At 38.8% G+C, this 5,334-nt stretch overlaps 1 long non-coding RNA gene across 1 annotated transcript; it reads right to left on the bottom strand.

The window, feature by feature from the left end:
• Nucleotides 1-515: 515 nt before the first annotated feature.
• LOC135295615 (uncharacterized) lies at nucleotides 516-3,061 on the bottom strand. Its single transcript, XR_010357742.1, has 3 exons — nucleotides 2,555-3,061; nucleotides 881-1,084; nucleotides 516-596 (listed from the first exon to the last, which is right to left on the bottom strand). It is a non-coding gene; the product is annotated as an uncharacterized LOC135295615 (long non-coding RNA).
• Between the last annotated feature and the right edge of the window lie 2,273 nt (nucleotides 3,062-5,334).

Here is a 5,334-nt window from a genome sequence, read left to right as displayed (position 1 = left end):
TTTTCTCTGGTGAATCAGTAAGACTAATTCCTGGACTATTCTGGTACTAGGGATAAATATGAGTCTCCAAAATCCTGCAAGCTTCAACTACTTCTCAACAAATAATACATATATAAGATAAATTTTCTAGGAGCAAACACATAAATTAACAAAACTTCTAAGAATAAGCACATAATAAGAGTATCTACCATGGTCTTAAGATGATCATTTTGGTTTATGAAAGCAAAATGGAGCTTTAGACAAGGAGGGAATAAAGTAAGGATAGGATATCCGATATTAAAATTTTATTGACACCCCCTCAGTTAAGTCAGTGTAGAAGCCCTTGACTGAGATATTAAACACATGTCTGGACACAAGATGTGAAGGTGCCAGGGAAAATTTTAAGAAGCCTGATTTGCATTTGGCTTTGTTGGGGTTTACAAATGCTAAAGATTAAATTCATGGTGAAAATGGATTAGTAAATTTTATTCTGCAATTCACGATCAGTTCCACTTACTCAGGGAACTACAGATTACCTTGAAAAGCTGTGATTGTCCTGTGTTCCCTGAGCCAGATTGACCATGATGACACATGTCCCTGAGATGCAAAAAGGTCCACTAGAAAGGAACAAGACAAAAATCCGATGTTTTTAATTTAATCATTAGAGTGGGAGATGTGACAGGTTTATATGTGCTTCAGCTACTTTGGCATCAGCTTTAGTGAAGTAACACAGGCTGATAAAGGCCTTGGGACCCAGCTTTACAATTTTACAAGTTTTTTTGGAATTAGGGTGATGCCACTTCACCCCAAGTTCTTGTATTTTTTTGTTACAGCTTGTATCAGGTTTACTTGACAATAAACAAGGGTTGGGAAAGATGTTTTAGCTTTTGAAGTTTCTTACCTTTTAAATCTGCTTTAGCAGACAATAAACTAAAGTAACTTTCTCTGAATTTAGTCTAGTTTGCCCATGGTGACAATTATTGACTGATGTCCCTGTCTTTTTCTCATCTCATGAGATTTTCCCTTTTATTTTCTCCAGACATGCGCTTCATGAGAAGGGTGTTCGTGGCTGGCTGGTCATCTGGAGATAGACAAGGTAAATCACCTTTAAACAAATGAAAAGTGTAATTAACTAATGATACAGTATAAAATAGGTCTAAAATAGATTCACTCAGATGAATTAATTAACTTTTGCTACTGCCACCAGTAGCCATAGCAAAATTTGAATCCACCATGCTTCATATTCTGGTTTTGGGGAGTTTTCATTTTCCTGTGCTTCATTTTCATGCAGTGATTTGGTTGTAGTGTCAATGTTCTCTCCACCTTGTCCTTAGATCACAGGGTTCATCTAAAAATATACTTCAGTTTACTTGACAAAAGCAAGATGATTACAATTTTTCTCCTCAATTACTGACACTTATTAACCAAAGCTCCAACTTCTGTAATTCAGTAAGATCATAAATTATCCACCATTAACAATGACTGCTGGGATATCCTCTAGGCAATAAATTACATAAAACTTGTTAACAGATCACATATTTTTGTTATAATTGCGCTGTTATTTGGCATTTTGATGTGAGGGTCAGAAGCCTTATGGAATATGTTACTTCCCTGCTCTGTTTTCTGCTTTACATAACCTTTGTAGTGGATTAAAAATAGCTGTGTAAATAAAAATATTGCATGGATTAAACAGAAAGTTTATTTTTTCAAATTGATTGTTAAATTATTCATAAACTGTGCAGATGTCCTAGTTCCAAAACAGGCCTTAAACCAATTTTAATGATAAAAATTTTAATAAAAATTGCAACATGCTCACTACATGAGTTTACATATTTTAATTGATAACTAAACCACAATGAAAGTCCAAAAAGTAGAAATAATGCTAAAAGTTTACTACTTTTTCTGTTTAGCTTGAGCTCTTGTCCTTGAATATTGCATTGATATTGTATTTATAATAAACATCATTTTTCAGAGCCATTTTATATTGAGAAGTACAGCATTTATTTTAACCACTGTCACTCACAGTTTTCTTATTTTTCAGGTGACTTGAGTGGATAGACCCTATTCGAGGAAAAGGGAGATAATTCTTGCCCTGGTATACAACAGAGACTGGCTAGACAAAAGTTTCAAATGGTGTAGAGAGCTGGGGGGCTGAAGTTAAGTGCAAACTGCAGGTGATGGGTGGAGAAGTAGCTTCCTGTGACCACAGAGGACAACTGGTCAGGGACTACTGCAATTCAAACTCTCTAATTTGGATAAAACTAAGTTTGGAAAGTAAAATTCTTACTCTTAGCCTGTGAAATAAGAGGTTTGCATATCTCTTCCACAAACAGTTTCCTGTACTTAAGGGGTTTGGTTTATTTTTCAATTAATTATGACTTTCCTGAATGGAAAATCCTTCTGGCTGTCAGCAAGGAACATTGATCCACCCTGGGGCTGTTTCAAAAGGAATTGGGAAAAAAAACCCAAAAAACAAAAAAACCCCTTAAATATTTTGAAATCATTTATACTCCTAAAATTTATAAAAAATAATTGAAAATTTCAGCACAGTAGCATAAACAGTGCTGATACTAACTTATGCATTTGGAGCCTCCCTGGGACATTGCATGACCTCATTCTTTTCACAAAACAGACAGTGGATTGCTTACACACACTCCTTTCCTCACAGCTTCCTGGTGCGTGTTGTTCCAGAAGATTGGCTGATGCGGCATTTTCAACAAAGGTGATTGTATCCTGGTCAAAGAAGATGTTTAGTGTTTGGGGAGGAAAAACCCAAGCAGTCTATTGAGTCTTTGAAGCCATGGAAGGAGATGGTGAGTTGGTCACTTTGCAGGAGTGAAAGCCATCCAAGCAGCTCTAGAGATTGCTGGCACATGGGTCAGAGTGTTGGAAGCGAGGGCAATGTTGCCTGGGCTCGCAGCTGGGTGGTGGGGATCTGTTTGTTTCTGCAGGCTGTGCAGGAGTGCTGGGTCTTAGACTAGAAACCTTGCAATGGGACTGCAGCATCCCTGCTCTGCACACCATGCTTGGTCATTAATTTTGAAATTCTTTGTCATTGAATGGTGCAGTTCTGTTCCTGAGACTCTCTGAATTCCCCTGTGACGGGTAAAAGCTCCAGGTAATGTAGCATTTTTCCAGTACTTTGCTGGTAATGGTATTTTGTCAATCTTTTTTTCCAAAAATGTCTAGTGTTTCATATAAGCCTCTGCAGCCTTCAATAACCACAGTGACATATTGCAGAGCCCCACCATCACATTCTTTACAAGTATTCTCAGAAATCAAGTATTTGCTTATACACTCCATCTGCTCTGTATGATTTTTCTATGGTTCTTCTTTACACTTCAGCTCATTTCATTAGTATTCTCTGATATAATTGGCAATTTTGGCACAAAATGTTTTAATTATTTCATTATATTTACTCAGTTATTTGTTTGTTTGTTTGTTTTCCTGTCTGCTCATTGTTATCAAACCCTTTGACCCTGTCTCACAGTTTAAGTCCTGGAGTACATTATGAATTCTGATGGAGGGACAAGGAGAAGTTTGTTTTCTCTTGTTTGTTTTGTCTCTTTTTAGTAGATAGATCTACAGCCTTTTATTTGAAGCTGGATACAGGCTGAGAAATAATCTCAATTTTGAAAATGAAATAAGTAATTTTGTGTATGTGGAGGCAAAAATATTGTCTATAGAAGGCTAATTTCTGGTATGTACTATTTTATGGAAGTTATAGTTCCATATCACTGGGCATATTATACTAGAACTTTGTTAAAATATTCCAACTTTACATCAGTTTATATAGTCTCACATTGGATACATACTAGAAGTTTGGAAAAAATTAAACATTATATTATATGATATGATTGCTTGATAGGATAGAAAATCCACTTATAAATTTTTCACGCTAAATTTGTGAGTAAACTTTGAATTGATACATGAGTCACCTCAACTGCTTGTTTGTAAACTTATAAGAATCATTCCTTGTGGTCTGCTTGAGATAAAACCCATAGGGATTATTTTAATATATGAGCTTGACCTTTAATCACATAATATTCAAAGTATTTTTGAATAATTGTCCCATCTGAGATTATAAATTAAATGTTTGCTCTATGGCCTTGTTAACAGGCATCTCACACCAGGAACCTGGGCTGGTGAGGTTTGTTTCCCAGGGAAAAGGGCCGGTCTTGGTGTTAAAGAGCCTGTGGCCCAAGAGAGGCCGGCTGCCTGCTGAAATTCCGCATATTGCAGGATGACTCCCAGACCAAAGCTGTCACCACCTGCAGCTCAGGCTGGTTTGAAACTGCCAAGTGCCTCCTGCAAACTGACATCAGAAACCTGGGCTGGTGAGTTTGCAATGACAGTTTGCAGGAGGCATTTTGCACTGTCAAACCAGCCCAAGCTGGCAGTTCTTGCAGCTTGGGTCTGGGAGATATCCTGCACCGTTCGGAATTTCAGCAGGAACCTGGCCACTCCATGCCACAGGCCCCTGAACACAAAGGCCGGTCCTTTTCCCTGTAAAAGAAAAATCAGGAGCCCAGATTCCTGATGTCAGCTTGCAGGAGGCACTTTGCAGTGTCAAAGCAGTCATAGTTGCCAGTGGTGGCAGCTTGGGTTTGGGAAGCATCCTGTGATATGCGGAATTTCAGCAGGCAGCCGGCCTCTCCCGGCAACAGGCCCCTGAACACCAACGCCCGCACAAGCCTCTAATCAATACTAAGGACATCAAACTGTACAAGGGCAGAACCGAAATGTCTTTCTGGAATGACAGGAGCAGTAGACTTTGTTGGTGATTAAAATCAGTCTGAGCATAAACAAATGGCTGGAACATCCTATAGAGTCTGATCCAGAGGCTGTGTATGCTTGGCAGACTGCCTCAGGAGAGGGTGCTTCTACACCCAAAAGGCCAGATACTGCAATTGACTGCCCCAGGAATGGAAGCAGCCCTATCACCTCCCATGGACTGATCTAGTCTGCAGTGGAACAGGAGAGCATCAAAACCACCCGATTTACATCACTGTATGGGGCAATATAGCAGATGTTTTTGAAAAAGAGAAAGAAACAGTTCAAGAAACAGTTCAAGAAACATCCAAGTTCTTCTGGATGCTGATTTTACCATGAAATAAAAAAAAAAAAAAGTGGGAGGAAGCAGAGCCATACCGTCCAAAGGGATATGCCCATACCAGATGGCATCATGCCAAGCAATACATCTGGATGAGCTGGCAGGTGGTGGCTGCTCACTGCATGGGGAAGGGCTGGACATTGATTTCCCAGTGGGAAGCAATTGTGTTGTGCACCACTTGGTTTGTATATTCCTTTGCCATTATTATTATTTTCCCTTCCTTTTCTGTCCTAGTTACCTTA

This window comes from Passer domesticus, chromosome 2, assembly GCF_036417665.1.
Source record: "Passer domesticus isolate bPasDom1 chromosome 2, bPasDom1.hap1, whole genome shotgun sequence".
Classification (NCBI taxonomy): domain Eukaryota; kingdom Metazoa; phylum Chordata; class Aves; order Passeriformes; family Passeridae; genus Passer; species Passer domesticus.
This window is presented reverse-complemented; position numbering and strand designations above follow the sequence as displayed.